We start from the raw sequence: 17,800 nt of genomic DNA on the forward strand, positions 1-17,800 counted from the left end.
TAGGACTATGAGGGCCAGCTTTCTCCTCCATCCATCCTTTATATACGTAGCCAGGGGCACCCCATAGACACACAAGTTGATCATTGATCTCTTAGCCGTGTGCGGTGCCCCCCTCCACCATAATCCACCTCGGTCATATCGTAGTGGTGCTTAGGCGAAGCCCTGTTCCGGTAGCATCATCATCACCGTCATCACGCCGTCGTGCTGACGAAGCTCTCCCTCGACACTCTGTTGGATCGTGAGTTCGTGGGACGTCACCGAGCCGAACGTGTGCAGATTACGGAGGTGCCGTACTTTCGGTACTAGGATCGGTCGACCGTGAAAGACATACGACTACATCAACCGCGTTGGCATAACGCTTCCGCTTACGGTCTATGAGGGTACATGGATAATACTCTTCCCCTGTCATTGCTATGCATCGCCATGATCTTGCGTGTGCATAGGATTTTTTTTTGAAATTACTGCGTTCCCCAATAGTGGTATCAGAGCCAGGTTTATGCGTAGATGTTATATGCACGAGTAGAACACAAAGGAGTTGTGGGCATGGGTATATACATATTTCTTGTCGTCACTAGTTGATTCTTGATTGAGCGGCATTGCTAGATGAAGCGGCCCAGACCGACATTACGCGTACGCTTACGCGAGACTGGTTCTACCGACATGCTTCATGCAGAGGTGGCTAGTGGGTGTCCGTTTCTCTAGCTTTAGTTGAATCGGATTCAATGAACATGGTTCTTTCTGAAGTTCAAAAAGCAATCACTATACCGCCTTGTGGTTTTTGATGCGTAGGAAAGAACGGTTCTTGCTAGAAGCCCATAGGAGCCACGTAAAACTTGCAACAACAAAGTATAGGACGTCTAACTTGTTCTTGCAGGGCATGTTGTGATGTGATATGGTCAAGACATGATGAGATATAAATTGTTGTATGAGATGATCATGTTTTGTTAAAGTTATCGGCAACTGGCAGAAACCTTATGGTTGTCTCTTTATTGCATAAGATGCAAGCGCCATAGAATTGCTTTACTTTATCGCTATGTGATAGCAATAGTTGCAAAAGCAATATTTGGCGAGACAACCATGTGACGGCATGTTGATAGAGATCAAGATGATGGAGATCATGGTGGCATGCCGGTGACGATGGGGATCATGACGGTACTTTGGAGATGGAGATCAAAGGCACAAGATAATGATGGCCATATCATGTCACATATTTTGATTACATATGATGTTTATTTTTTATGCATCTTATATTTCTTAGTACGGCGTTAGCATTATAAGATGATCCCTCACTAAATTTCAAGGTATAAGTGTTCTCCCTGAGTATGCACCATTGCGAAAGTTCATCGTGCCGAGACACCACGTGATGATCGGGTGTGATAAGCTCTGCGTTCACATACAATGGGTGCAAGACAGTTTTGCACACGTGGAATACTCGGGTTAAACTTGACGAGCCTATCATATGTAGATATGGCCTCGGAACACTGAGACCGAAAGGTTGAGCGTCAATCATATAGTAGATATGATCAACATAGTGGTGTTCACCACTGAAAACTACTCCATCTCACGTGATGATCGGACATGGTTTAGTTGATTTGGATCACGTGATCATTTGGATGACTAGAGGGATGTCTATCTAAGTGGGAGTTCTTAAGTAATATGATTAATTGAACTTTAATTTATCATGAACTTAGTCCTGATAGTATTTTCATAACTATGTTGTAGATTAATAGCTCGCGATGTAGCTCACCGTTTATTTTTTATATGTTCCTAGAGAAAAATATGTTGAAAGATGTTAGTGGCAATGATGCGGACTAGCTCCGTGATGTGAGGATTATCCTCATTGTTGCACAGAAGAATTATGTCTTTGATGCACCGCTAGGTGACGGACCTATTGCAGGAGCAGATGCAGACGTTATGAACGTTTGGCAAAGCTCGGTATGATGACTACTTGATAGTTTAGTGCACCATGCTTTATGGCCTAGAACCGGGACTTAAAAAATGTTTTGAAATGTCACGGATCATATGAGATGTTCTAAGAGCCGAAATTGGTATTTTGGACTCATGCCCGGGTCAAGAGGTATGAGACCTCTGACGAGTACTTTGCCTACAAGATGGAGGAGAATATCTCAACCAGTGAGCATGTGCTCAGAATGTGTGAGTACTACAATCACTTGAGTCAAGTGAGAGTTAATCTTCCAGATAAGATAGTAATTGACAAAGTTCTCTAGTCACTATCACCAAGTTACTGGAACTTCATGATAAACTATAATATGCAAGGGATGACGAAAACGATTCCCAGAGCTCTTTGCGATGCTGAAATCGGCGAAGGTAGAAATCAAGAAAGGCATCAAGTGTTGATGGTTGACAAGACCACTAGTTTCAAGTAAAAAGGCAAAGGAAATAAAGGGAACTTCAAGAAGAATGGCAAGCAAAGTTGCCACTCCCATGAAGAAGCCCAAAGCTAGGCCCAAGCCTGAAACTGAGTGCTTCTACTTCAAAGGAAATGGTCACCCGAAGTGGAACTGCCCTAGATACTTGGTGGATAAGAAGGATGGCATAGTGAACAAAGGTATATTTGATATACATGTTATTGATGTGTACTTTACTAGTGTTTATAGCAAACCCCTCGGTATTTGATACTAGTTCAGTTGCTAAGAGTAGCAACTCGACACAGGAGTTGCAAAATAAACAGAGACTAGTTATGGGCGAGGTGATGATGTGTGTTGGAAGTGATTCCAAGGTTTATAAGATCACCATCGCACACTCCCTTTACCTTCGGGATTAGTGTTGAACCTAAAATAAATGTTATTTGGTGTTTGCGTTGAGCTTGAATATGATTGGATCATGTTTATTGCAATACGGTTATTCATTTAAGTCAAAGAATAATTGTTGTTCTATTTAAATGAATAAAACCTTCTATGGTCATACACTCAATATAAATGGTTTATTGAATCTCGATCGTAGTGATACACATATTCATAATGTTGAAGCCAAAAGATTCAAAGTTAATAATGATAGTGCAACTTATATGTGGCACTGCCGTTTAGGTCATATTGGTGTAGAGAGCATGAAGAAACTCCATGCTGATGGGATTTTAGAATCACTTGATACTTGCGAACCATGCCTCATGGGAAAGATGACTAAGACTCCGTTCTCTGGAACAATGGAGCGAGCAACTGACTTATTAGAAACAATACATACTGATGTATGTGGTCCGATGAGTATTGAGGCTCGCGCCGGGTATCGTTATTTTCTGACCTTCATAGATGATTTATCTACTTGATGAAACACAAGTCTGATACATTTTAAAAGTTCAAAGAATTTTAGAGTGAAGTGGAAAATCATCGTAACAAGAAAAAGTTTCTACGATCTGATCACGGATACGAATATTTGAGTTACGAGTTTGGTCTTCATTTGAAACAATGCGGAATAGTTTCACAACTCACGCTACCCAGAACACCACAGCGTAATGGTGTGTCCGAACATCGTAATCGTACTTTATTAGATATGGTGTGATCTATGATGTCTCTTACCTATTTACCGCTATAGTTTTGAGGTTATGCATTAGAGACAGTTGCATTCATGTTAAAAAGGGAACCATCTAAATCTGTTGAGACGACACCGTATGAACTATGGTTTGGCAAGAAACCAAAGCCGTCGTTTCTTAAAGTTTGGGGTTGCGATGCTTATGTGAAAAAGTTTCAAATTGATAAGCTCGAACCCAAATCGGAGTAGTGCGTCTTCATAGGATACCCAAAAGAAACTGTTGGGTTCTATCACAGATCCGAAGGCAAGATATTTTGTTGCTAAGAATGGCTCCTTTATAGAGAAGGAGTTTTCTCTTGAAAGAAGTGAGTGGGAGGAAAGTAGTATTTGATGAGGTAATTGTAGCTTCTCCCAAATTGGATAGTAGTTCATCACAGAAATCAGTTCCAGTGATTCCTACACCAATTAGGGAGGAAGATAATGATGATGATCATGAAACTTCAAATCAAGTTACTACCGAACCTTGTAGGTCCGCACCAGAGTGGTACGGTAATCCTGTTCTAGAAGTCATGTTACTGGACCATGATGAACCTACGAACTATGAGGAAGCGATGATGAGCCCAGATTCTGATAGATGGCTTGAGGCCATGAAATCTGAGATAGAATCCATGTATGAGAACAAAGTGTGGACTTTGGTGGACTTGCTCGATGATCGGCAAACCATTGAGAATAAATGGATCTTCAAGAGGAAGACGGACTCTGATAGTAGTGTTACTATCTACAAAGCTCGAATTGTCAGAAAAATGTTTTCGACAAGTTCAAGGTGTTGACTACGATGAGATTTTCTCACTCGCATCGATGCTTAAAAGTCTGTCCGAATCATGTTAGCAGTTACTCCATTCCTTAATGGATTTCTTAAAGACGAGTTGTATATGATGCAACCAGAAGGTTTTTTGATCCTAAACGTGCTAACAAAGTGAGCAAGCTCCAGCGATCCATCTATGGACTGATGCAAGCATCTCAGAGTTGGAACATATGCTTCGATAAAGTGATCAAAGCATATGGTTTTATACAGACTTGCGGTGAAGCCTGTATTTACAAGAAAGTGAGTTGGAGCACTACAACATTTCTGATAAGTATATGTGAATGACATATTGTTGATCAGAAAAACATAGAATTTTCTAAAAAGCATAAAGGAATGTTTGAAAGGAATTTTTCAAAGAAAGACCTCGGTGAAGCTACTTAGATATTGAGCATCAAGATCTATAGAGACAGATCAAGACGCTTGATATATTTTCAATGAGTACATACCTTGACAAGATTTTGAAGTAGTTCAAAATGGAACAGTCGAAGAAGGAGTTCTTGCTTGTGTTGCAAGGTGTGAAGTTGAGTAAAGACTCAAACCCCGACCACGGTAGAAAATAGAAAGAGAATGAAAAGTCATTCCCTATGCCTCAGTCATAGGTTCTACAAAGTATGCTATGATGTGTACCAGACCTATTGTGTACCTCACCATAACTTTGGCAAGAGGGTACAATAGTGATCCAGGGGTGGATCACTGGACAGCGGTCAAAAATATCTGTCGGCATTCTGGGAACAGGGGTCCCCAGACTTGCCTGCCTGCGGCCCACGGCGTGGCTGAGCTAGCAGGTCTGTACGGCCCATCTTCATCGACGGGGTATTCAAGACCCGCACGAGGGGCCAAGCCTCGCGAGGCGGACGACACAAGACCTCCTCAGGAGCGGCCTCACTAGGCAGGCTCACGAGGGGCGGAGAGATCAAGGCAAAGCAAACCTCGCGAGGTCCTCGTGATGTGAGCCCTGACGATCGAGACCAGGAGGGCGCCAGCGCACGCAGTGTCCTTGCTTCCTCTTTGTTGCCAAGGGGGCAAGCATAGGCGCGGAGTACAAAGGCATCAAGGAATGGTTTCCATATTTGTGCAATGAGACCAAGACCAGCAGGACGGCAAGACGGAGTTCACCATGGAGCCCAAGACGGCGTCATCACCACAGCCTTTTGCAGGCGAAGACTACTTTTGTCAGGATAGCTTGTACTAGCTGTCCCCTTTCAAATTGGCCATTGTGGGATCCCTTCCCGCTCAATATTTGGGAAGAGGACCAGGGCCTCTATAAATAGGACTGGCCACCACCATAGGGAGGCATGGGATTCCGATCCTCAAGCACACATGCACACCAAGCACAAGGACACCTCACCTCGCGAGGCTGTTCTTCCCCTTGTACTGTTCATCATCAGCCCAAGAGGCAATCCACCACCACCACACTAGAGTAGGGTATTACACCACAAAGGTGGCCCTTTGCCTTCGCGCGCACCCCAGTGTTCGAACCTCAAGGGTTTTGTTGGAACCCGTGATCCGACAATATCCTTAGTGGAATAAGGAAATGTTTCTCGGTTATGGAGGTGACAAAGAGTTCATCATAAAGAGTTACGTCAATGCAAGCTTTGACACCGATCTGGATGACTCTAAGTCTCGATCTAGATACATATTGAAAGTGGGAGCAATTAGCTAGAGTAGCTCCGTGCAAAGCATTGTAGACATAGAAAAATTGCAAAATACATACGGCTCTAAATGTGGTAGACCCATTGACTAAATTTCTCTCACAAGCAAAACATGATAACTCTTTGGGTGTTAATCACATAGCGATGCAAACTAGATTATTGACTCTAGTAAACCCTTTGGGTGTTAGTCACATGGAGATGTGAACTATTGGTGTTAAATCACATAACGATGTGAACTAGATTATTGACTCTAGAGCAAGTGGGAGACTGAAGGAAATATGTTCTAGAGGCAATAATAAAGTTGTGATTTATATTTCCTTATAAAGTGGTGTATGCTCGAGGGAGCAACCACGAGTAAGACAACATTACAAACATCGTTGGTTCTAATTTAACCTGACAATAGCCCATACTCAAGTCAAATTTTTGACAAGGCAATAGATCCAACAACTAATCACGAGGACCAATCGATGAAGATATCATATTTCTTCAACACGTACACACAGAAGATATCCCTTAGAGATGAACTAAGTTAAGCGAAGCTTCTACCTTCCAACTCTCCAAGTTGTTGTCTAGCTCAACCAACTAGTTCAGGGATATCCAACACAGATTCTTGGAGAAGGGGTGTTTCATAAGAAAACCAATTTGACCACGAACCCAACATGGCGTTCAGGGGACAACCAGGTAACACTTCCGAGAAGATCTTCGGAAAATCACGAACCACCGATATGTCACTAAGCTCAAGAACAATCTTGCTTTTCAGGGCAGGTTGATATGATCAAATAAGCAAGGAATTCAATCCTAACTCCAAGATCGAAGAGTGCACCAAAAATAAGGACAAGGTAGCACGATCAATCCTAGAATACTGATTCGATAACCAACACGCTATGAATGATAATAATGTCCATAACTACCAAGCAACAAAGTTGCTAGGAGTATTGATTTCACACATCATGGTTCACTTGTCGGCATTTCGGCTACAACAACACGGGACCGAGGAATTAATAATGATGGAGAGAAGTATCACTGCGTCAAGAGTTCATAAGAGGCGGTGCAATTCTCATGACATTCCTGACATAAAGATGGTTACACTCCAAGGTAGAACAGAGCAAAAGCTGGATTGACATTTTGATCTGCGGAGCACAACTACTTTGACCCAATCCTAGAAATGGACAAGGTACTGGAGTTTGTTTCTCCTAGTCATTCCAGAATAGAATGGCTTGATGGACCACAAGAATAATAGGCATCGATAAAATGAATGCAAAACTATTCTTGACCAACAATTGATAGACAAAGGTCAGAATACAACTAAAGAGAGACAACTCAAAGGAATATATGTTTTTCTGAGTTGTGGATGCATAGATTAGTATGTCGAGCAAAGCTCAACATTTCTTCCGGATAACCCATGCGAAAAGGGTAGAACTGGCAGATTCACAATATAAAATGGAGAACTCATCAAGAGCACTCTGGTTGTGATCTTTTGGTTCAAAAGAACATCTGCCATAAGCAGTTCATGGTATTTGGAAGAAGGAAATACCACGGACCTCGAGGATTATCAAAAAGGTTACTAATATTGTAAAGGAACTAGCAAACACTATCAACAGGAGGTGAGTGGAGTGAATCTCGTGTTCAAAACCCAGGAATAGAATACCTACTAACTAATAACATCACGGGATGCTTTCGAGAATGATGGCCAGAATCATCACACTAGGAATATAAAGCATTGCAAAATTACTGGGTGGTTCCCTAAGACGCCTAGGGTCATAATAATGGCTTCAACATATATGTTGAGGCAATGGAGTACCTCAACTCACCGATTAGTGTGGTTAAACTGGCCCAAAGAAACATCGGGAACTGAAGAAAGGGATTTGCAGATGTAACAGACTGTTTAGAGACCTGGGATGACTCAGACAGCATAATGGCTGTAAATTCTCAAAATGATTTGAGACATCCTGCAAAAATGGTGGAATAACCACTCAACATCACAATATCAAGGTTCTGAGGCCAGCTATGAACATATGGAAGTAGTAGGAACTGAACTGAGGCATGAACTCAACAATCCTAGGCAACTACAGTTTAGTAACACGTCATCCTGAGAGATAGAAGAGAAGCCTAGTTCTTAACCACGTAGAAAATATAAGATGACTCAGATCAGAAGGTCATGAGGATAAGGAGTAAAAAGAGCCTTACGTTCCCATCCACAATCAATTCCCTTATATAACTAAAGCATTTCTAGACACGACTTCGACCAGCTTGGCTTGGTAATCCTACAGGCAACCTGGCTCTGATACCAACGCAGTCAGGACCCTGATTCCAAGTCACATCGATCTAGCCAGTAACAACTCATATCACTTTGCGGCCTCACGCACGGTATTCCCATGGGTGTCGCCTTACCATGGCCCGGGACCGTTTGTGCCTTTTGGCTCACGTGTATGATAGTGTCGCTAGCATCCATATGACAGAGAACCCAGGCTGACATGACTAGTCGTGAACCCAAAGTGGCACTAACTTACGGGGACAGGCATACATGAATCAACATCGAGCATGTCGGTCAGCAGCGTGCGAATTCAGGCTGTAGCACTGGGCTAATAGGACTCCGGTGAACCGGGCTGTAGCAGGCTAGGCAGGACTCAGGATGTCACTGCGTAACATTTCCCCGAAGGGATAGACACAGGAACGAAGTGAATCACACGCGGGCCAGTCAAGTGTTCTGGAGCAGTAGTGCTGGGCTAGCAGGACTCTGGTGAACCAGGCTGTAGCGGACTACTATGGCTCATGGAAGCACAAGACTACATTTCCCCATAAGAGAGGCTACCAAGGATAAACAACTAGGTTGTCGGATCCCACACATACCAAGCATTTCAGTCATACACACAATATGCTCAATATGTGCAATAGAACATGGCATCACAACAAGACTCTACGACTCAGAGTATTTATTCATTAGGCTCCGAAGAGGCAGATAAAACAAACATGGGTCTCATGACCCAACATTCAGAGCATACAAGTCAAAGCACATGTGGAAGCTTAACATGTCTAAGTATAGACTTCTACAAATGAAAAAGGATGAGAAGCCTGACTATCTACCAGATCCTACCGAGGGCACAAGATCGTAGCTAAGGTAACAAGCTAAACTGCGAAGTCCACGTGGAACTACTAGCGAGACTGAAATCTCTCTGCAAAAACATAAATTAAGCAAACGTGAGTACAAATGTACCCAACAAGACTTACATCAGAACTAGCTACATATGCATCAGTATCAAGAAAGGGGTGGTGGAGTTTAACTGTAGCAAGCCAGCTTTTACCCGGTGGCTATCCTGAACTACGACTGCAAGTAACTCTTTTGAGGTGGTGCACACGAGTCCACAAATTCACCATACCAATACACCACTATGGATCCACTCCCGTCTCCCTATGGGGACGCCATCCTTAGGACTCACGCTTATCTTGCGCATTTTAGAGTATCCACTTTCACTTGTCTATGAACTATGCAAGGGGTCCAAGTTTCCATATCCGAGGAATCCGGCTATTCGAATAGATAATGATAACCCTGCAGGGGTGTACTTATTCACACACGCTCTCACCACTTATCACCATGTACACATCGTGTATCTTGGCAACCTTCAAGTGGAAGCCTGGCGAGGGTGTCGGCCACGACCTGACTAACCACACAAGTCTCTCGTCCAGGTTTATCGCCTATTCGGGTTCCATCCGCAAGGAGATCCGGTCGGGGTGTCGCTCACAGCCCCAAATGATGTGTACAGGGTTCCCAAGCCCACCATCCGGGTGCCACTTGGTACACCGGGCCACTGTGCCTAGTCTGTCCCAAGCCCACCTATACCGGGTGCCACTTGGTAGACTACTAACACTACCTACAAACACCAGAAACTAGTTGCAACTCCTTGACAGAGATTGAGTGGATTAATAAGTCGAGAGGGGTCGAGTTACCGGAACCCAATGTGTGGTAGTAACTGTTCATGGATCAGAAACACAGAACTCAGTTCCTGAGGATGGCTGCAATGAGACAACCCACCATGTACTCCTACATGGCCTCTCACCGCTACCTTTACCAAATCGTGTTCACACACATAGCTCTCAATGGTAGGACATGTTCACCATGTTCCAATTCATTCCTGATGAATCAGACCTGACTCAACTCTAAGCAATAGCAGGCATGACAACAAGCATGAATGAGTAGGCACATCAGGGCTCAAACAATTCCTACTCATGCTAGTGGGTTTCATCTATTTACTGTGGCAATGATAGGTCATGCAGAGGAAAGGGGTTCAACTACCGCAACATGTAACAGTTGAATTGTTGTTGTCCTAATGCAGTAAAAGAGAGCAGGAGCGAGAGAGTGGGATTGTATCGGAATGAACAAGGGAGTTTTGCTTGCCTGGCACTTCTGAAGATAGAATAGTTCTTCATCGGTGTCATCGATCTCATCGTCAGAACATCGTCTACTGAGAGGGGACAATTACCGGCAAACAAGAGGGAACACAATCAATGCAATGCAGCAAACATGATGTATGATCATGGCATGTTAAGGTACTGAATTCACCTAATGCAACAGTTAGTCATATTAATTGAAGTGGAATTCAAACATATAGCAAATTCCAAGTCCAAAACTACATACCATATATTCCATAAACATGAATTGTCCTAGTTGATGATGTTAACTTTCTCAAACATGCATGAACATGGCATAAACAGATTCTTCATATTTTTCTGATAATTTTTCATATATAATTTATTTAATTCTGAGCTACGGTTGATTTTCTATGATTTTTAGAAGTTTAAAGCAATTTCAGGGATTTCCAGAGTTGTTTTTTTATTCCAGAAATTACATTATTGCGTCAGCACTGCGTCAGGGTGATGTCTGCAGTCAACAGGCGTCGGTCCAGGTCAAACCTGACCAGTGGGGTCCACTGGTCAGTGAATCAATCAACTAACAGGGTTAATTAGCACTAACTAATAGTTAATCTAGGCTAATTAGTCCCTGGACCCACACGTCAGTGACTGTGGGTTTAAAATTAAGTTAATTTAACACTTAGCTAATTAATAGGGGCCAGGGCCCACATGTCAGTGGCTAACCTAACTAACCTAAACAGGATTATTACTAACTAACTTAGTTAGCCAGGCGGGGCCCGCATGTCAGTGAGAGAGAGGGTTCAAACCCCTGGTCAGACGGGGTCAAACCCTGCCGGTCAAAGGGGTCAACCTGCCGACGTTTGGCCACCGGCGTGGCCGGATGCGGCGGAGAGCATCGGAAGCACTGCTCCGGCCACGGTTCGAAGCGCAAGTGGACGCTATGGGTAGCTGACGGTGTGGCGCGTCCAACGGTGGCCTTGGACGGAGCTGGGGTGGCTGAAAATGACGACGGCGACGAGTCGAGCAGCGGCTGGAGCTCGGGTGTTCGCGGTGATGCAGAAACAGTGGCCGTCGAAACGCGTGCGTGACCCCTACATCGGCTACGCGAGGCAGCGAGTGTGTTGGACACGACGCCTGGACCAAATGGTCGCCGGAGTCGTGTCGACGGCGAGTGCAGGCGGCGGTGCAGTCGGGCGAGAGGGGAGTGGCGGCTACGGAGTGCAAGAGAGAGAATGCAGAGGGGGAGGATGATCAGAACCTCACGTAGAACACGACGAGCGAGTCGGTGAGCTCGGGGAGGGGCTGATGAAGACGGGAGGTCACCGGCGATCTCGGCGGCCGAATGATGAAGACGAGGTCGGGGTGGTCGCCTCGAGGCGCGCGAGCGCTCGGGGCTCGGTCAAGACGATGTAGCGGACCGCGGCGGTTCTTCTGGACACGCTGGATGGGCTAGGGAGGGCCGGTGGATGCGGCAACGACGAGCGGCGGCGACGGTTGCGCTCAGGCGCGAGAGGGAGAGAGAGCAGAGGAGGGGAGAAGCACGGGAGAGAGTGAGAGGTATCCGGGGGGTGCGTGTCGGTGTCCAGAAGCTCGGCGGCAAGCAGGAGGTGGCGGGGCGTGTGCTCGCATGCGGCGGCCACGCGCGCGTTGTCCTTCTGTCAAAGGAGGAAGAAGACCGGGGAGCCCCTGGTGGGCTAGGCCAGAACAGGAGCTCGGCCGGCTCTGCTGCAGGTAAGAAGCCCAGGTAAAACTTTCTCTCTCTTTCCTTCATTATAGTTTGTGTTTTCTCTTTCAGACATTTGTTTAGATTCGGTTTTTGTACCAAACTAATTTTTCTGCTTCTAACAATTTTTGCAGGGACTAAATGGATTATTCCAAAGCCCCTCAACAATTATCAGAATTATTGGACATATAGTTAATATATCACATATATAAATCCAATGCAAATAATTATTGGATTAACTCAAATGCCCAAAATAAATATTTCTGTGACTCCAAAAATATTGGTTTGAATTTTACCTCTTGCCAATATTTTTATAGTTTAACAGGAACATTTTCTTGGGTTATTTGAAGCAATTTTTAATGTTGATCATTTTTTTGAAATGATTTCTGAGGCTTTCCACTTTCCCCAATTCAACTTTCATGAATTTAAACATGATGCAAGATGATTGATGCAAGGACAAGCAATGACTAGCTAGGGATGTGACACGCAGCCAGGATTCAAATCCTATCATGAAGACGGGGGCTGATGCAGAGGCGAAGCCGGACTGTCCTTCGGCCGAGGACTCGGATGATGTATCCGTCACCAACTCGGAAGTGGAGAGTGCGATGAATTATCGGCGCTGCCGGGCCATTATACAAGACCCTGGCTTTTCAGAAGAGTCGTTTAACGCCTTCAACTCGACCGATGCATACATTTGAGCTGCTCGAGATGGGATTAACAGGGCCACAAAGCAACATTTGAAAGATGTGTAGGTAAATTTGTTTTGTCTAACTATGATAACCATATGCCAGTAGCCCCCAACACATAAAGGAGATGAAACAACTGATTTAAGGATCAATGTATGACCAGGTGCTTACGGAGAAGAACACCCAGCTAGCTAAGGAGCTGGAAAAGTGTCAGCGCCGGCTGCTTGCTGCCAATGCCGAACTGGAGAAATACAAGGCATCTCCCGGTAATGTTTCCTTCTATCGAAAATTCATAATGATACACCAATAGTGCGAATCTGGGTACTAATATTTGTGTTCGGCCGTTAGACCAAGTATGAGAGCAGCTGGACGCCGCTCAAAGCAAAGAACACGGAGCCAAAAAGCTACTAGCGGCGGGCGAGCGTGTATTGACCAAAGTCGTTCAAGAGAAAAAGCAACTCTAGGACTCGAACTACAAACTAGGCGAAGAACTGAAAGATGTGCAAGCTCAGCTAGCTGACTCTGTGAAGGAGAACAAGAAGCTGCGAGGCGGCATATTCAGTATGTGGCCACTGTTGTTTTATAATAGTTTTGGAGGTAACAGTAGCTAATATAGCTGTAATTGCAGGTGTTTTGACGAACCGCCCCGAAGAAGAGGTGTCTGGATCATCGAGTGATCTTCCACAAGGGCTATCGCAGTTGCACGAGCAAGCTCGGCAAGCGATGCGGAGTGTAGCCATGGCTTTATGGCCATCCGACCCCCCTCCAGGAAGCATGGAGAAGCTGGTAGAGCTGTTCAAGGGAGCGCGGCGGTGTATCCGGTTGTGGAAGATATCGGCATGCCGAGAGGGTGCGCGAGAGGCCTGGGCCATGGTGAAGACGTGATATATATACCAAGCTAGATCCTAATCACATGGCTCGTGTTGGACCGCTAGGGTCAAATGGGGAAGAAATTCCTGTTAGTTTAGTATATGACCAAGTAGAGGTGGCCGCCAAATATTCCTAACAGGATTGTAAGTTAGACTGCCTATTGGAAGGTGTAGAGGAGGAGGTTTTCGAGTCCAAGTGACTGTGTACTTTCCTCATCTAGCTGAATTGTATATCATTTGTCATGGCAGACCTTTTTGCTTCAACCTCCGGTCCCGAAGGTGCGGAGTGTTTTCGAATACCGTCGCAGCCGAATAGGCTGGGGTATGCCTGGAAAACTAGGCGTAGGGGTCATAGTTGCTTGAACAGACAAGTTGTATCCGGCTAGCTATGTTATATTACATTGATATCATAAGAAACATCTTCTAGAGAGAATAGTTCCGTTAAGGGTTCCTTTCCCTAGGTGTGCATGCATTTAATGCGCATGTCCGAATTGTGATGTGAGCACCACGGTTTGTATAACTTATGGGGGTGCACAATGGAGTGAGTTTAAAAAACATCTTTAATTCACCGACCGAATATTCCCTTAAGAACGCTAGCTTTCGGCTTCACCTAGTCTGAGGTACACATCCGGATGACCCGACGGTAACAATCACAGAGGTGCTCCCTTTATGCCCTAGCCGAACTAACGGGAACATAGGGCATAAGCACAGGTGCCAGGCAACCCAGCTTGGCCAAAACTTAAGTCATATCGATGCATATAATGGCAAAGAAAAGGTACACATGGAAAAACTCATATGTGAGGAGCTGATGCTCAAGGGATGACAAGAACTTCTGTCCGAGAAGCCCCCAGGTACAAGTGGCGTACATATTTAAAGATGTATGTGCCAATGGTGTGCGGTCTAGCGGCACCAAAGCTTTAAAGCGAGAAAGAAGAAAGTAATCGAAAAAGAGAGAAAAAATAATAGAAACTACAGGGGAGGAGGAGACGAACAAGGGGTGTAGCGCTAGGGGTAGAATCTCCGGAGTCTGGCCGCGTTCCAGGGGTTCGGCTCGAGGCGATTGTCTGATGCATCGCGAATATGGTACGCTCCTCCAGCGAGAACTTCGTTAATTATGAAGGGACCCTCACATTTGGGCTTGAGTTTGTCCTTTTTCTTCTCCGGGAGGCGTAGAACGAGTTCACCAACGTTGTAAGTCTTGGCCCGTACTTCTCTGCTTTGATATCTTCGAGCCTGCTGTTGGTACACTGCTGAATGGGCTTTTGCGACATCGCGTTCCTCCTCCAGGGCATCCAGGCTGTCCTGCTGATCGAGCTCAACTTCTCTCTGTACATACGCACTCTAGGTGAGTCGTGAAAGCTATCGCATGGCAATACGGCCTCTGCACCATAAACCACGAAGAAAGGTGTATACCCGGTAGTATGGTTGGGCGTGGTCCGCAGCCCCCAGAGTACGGAGTCAAGCTCCTCAACCCAGTGCTTGTCTGATTCTTTCAAAGACCGCACTAATCTAGGCTTGATGCCGCTCATAATAAGACCGTTGGCGCGTTCGACTTGACCATTGGTTTGTGGGTGGTAGACGGAGGCGTAATCTAGTTTAATACCCAGATTAGTACACCAGGTTTTGTCCTCGTCGGCTGTGAAATTGGAGCCGTTGTCAGTGATGATGTTGTGTGGGACACCATAATGGTGCACAACGTCGGATATGAAGTCTATCACCGGGCCGGACTCAGCCGTTTTGACCGGTTTAGCCTCTATCCACTTAGTGAATTTGTCCACCATAACCAGCAGATATTTTTTCTGATGGCTTCCCCCTTTAAGGGGTCCAACCATGATGAGTCCCCAAATCGCGGAAGTCCAAGTGATGGGGATTGTTCGTAGGGCCGTGGGGGCATATGGCTTTGATTGGCAAAGAGTTGGCATCCGACGCAACATTGGGCAAGGTCCTGTGCGTCCACTCGGGCCTTCGGCCAATAAAACCCTATACGGAAGGCCTTGCTAATAAGGGCCCGAGCTGCGGCGTGGTGACCGCCGAGTCCGGCGTGAATTTCAGCCAATAGCTGCCGTCCCTCTTCCTTGGATATACATCGTTGACGGACTTCGGTGGCGCTCCATCATGAACCTTGTAGGCCTTTGAGCGCCGGACAATGCAGCGGGCCTCATTCTGGTCCTCAGGAAGCTCCTTCCTATTAAGGTAGGCCAGGAAGGGTTCGGTCCATGGGGCAATGACTGCCATGATGAGATGCACCGACGGTGTTATGTCGATATTTCCGGGATCTGGGGTTATGTTTGGGCCCGGACTAGTATTGCCGTTTTCCCCCTGTCACAACACGGATGTCTTAAAGAGCCTTTCCAGGAAGATATTAGGTGGGACGGGGTCGTGCTTAGCGCCCATACGAGCAAGAACATCTGCTGCTTTCTTACTTTCTCGAGACACATGATGGAACTCGAGCCCCTCGAACTGGGCCAACATTTTTATGACCGCATTACGATACGCTGCCATCTTCGGATCTTTAGTGTCAAAATCTCCATTTATTTGAGATATTGCAAGGTTTGAGTCCCGCGCACTTCTAGGCGTTGTATGCCCATGGAGACAGCCATCCGGAGACCATGCAATAAGGCCTCGTATTCGGCTGCGTTATTGGAGTCTGTGTATAGTATTTGGAGAACATACTGGATGCCGTCTCCAGTAGGGGACGTTAAAAGGACACCCGCTCCTAACCCTGCCAGCATTTTGGAGCCATAAATGTACATGACCCAATTGGAGTATGTGTCGTACTCTTTAGGGAGTCCGGCCTCTGTCCATTCGGCGATGATTTTGGCTAGTACTTGGGATTTGATAGCTCGACGTGGTTTATATGTAATGTTAAATGGCAGGAGCTCAATGGCCCATTTGGCAATTCGACCCATAGCATCGCGGTTGTTTATAATGTCATTGAGTGGTACTTCGGAGGCCACCGTGATCGAACACTCCTGGAAGTAGTCATGGAGCTTTCGGGATGCCATGAAGACCGCGTATGCTATTTTTTGATAATGAGGGTACCGGGATTTGCATGGTGTAAGGACAGTAGATACGTAGTATACTGGCTTCTGAAGCAGGAATTTATGTCCGTCCTGTTCTCGTTCAACGACGAGTACGGCGCTCACCACCTGATGTGTTGTCGATATGTATAATAACATCGGTTCACCGACTTTTGGTGCTGCCAGGATTGGATTGCTCGCCAGAAGGGTTTTTATTTCTTCCAGTCCGGCTATTGCCGCGTCCGTCCACTCGAAGTGGTCGGTTCGTCGTAGAAGGCGATAGAGTGGCAGTGCCTTTTCTCCTAATCTGGAGATAAAGCGGCTTAGAGCTTCCACACAACCTGCAAGTTTTTGAACTTGTTTAAGGTCTGTTGGCTTAGCCAATTGCGACAAAGCTCAGATTTTGGCAGGGTTTGCTTCCATTCCTCTATGGGAAACGATGAAGCCCAGCAGTTTTCCAGCGGGGATGCCGAAGACACACTTTTCCGGGTTGAGCTTAATGTCATATGCCCTGAGGTTGTTGAATGTAAGACGTAAGTCGTCTATTAGTGTTTCCACGTTCCTGGTTTTTATGACAACGTCATCAACGCAAGCTTCTACTGTTTTGCCAATCTGATTCTCTAGGCATATTTGAATCATGAGTTGATATGTGGCGCCGGCATTCTTGAGCCCAAAGGGCATGGTGTTGAAGCAGAATGGCCCATATGGGGTGATAAATGCTGTTGCGGCTTGATCGGACTCCTTCATTTTGATTTGATGGTATCCGAAATATGCATCGAGGAAACATAGTGAGTCGTGTCATGCGGTGGCGTCGATGAGTTGATCAATGCAGGGAGGGGGAAGGGATCCTTAGGGAAGGCTTTGTTGAGGTCTTTGAAATCGACGCACAGGTGCCAGGATTTGTCCTTCTTTGGTACCGTCACTAGGTTTGACAGTCAGTCTAGATGTTTGATTTCTCTAATGAATCTGACCTCGATGAGTTTGGCCAGCTCCTCCCCCATGGCTTGTTGGTTGGGTTCAGAAAAGCGCCGCAGTGTTCGCTTAACCAGTTTAAACCCCTTTAATATATTGAGGCTATGTTCAGTCAGCTCGCGTGGGATCCCTGGCATATCTGAAGGGTGCCAGGCGAAT

This window comes from Triticum aestivum, chromosome 5A (assembly GCF_018294505.1).
Source record: "Triticum aestivum cultivar Chinese Spring chromosome 5A, IWGSC CS RefSeq v2.1, whole genome shotgun sequence".
NCBI lineage: Eukaryota > Viridiplantae > Streptophyta > Magnoliopsida > Poales > Poaceae > Triticum > Triticum aestivum.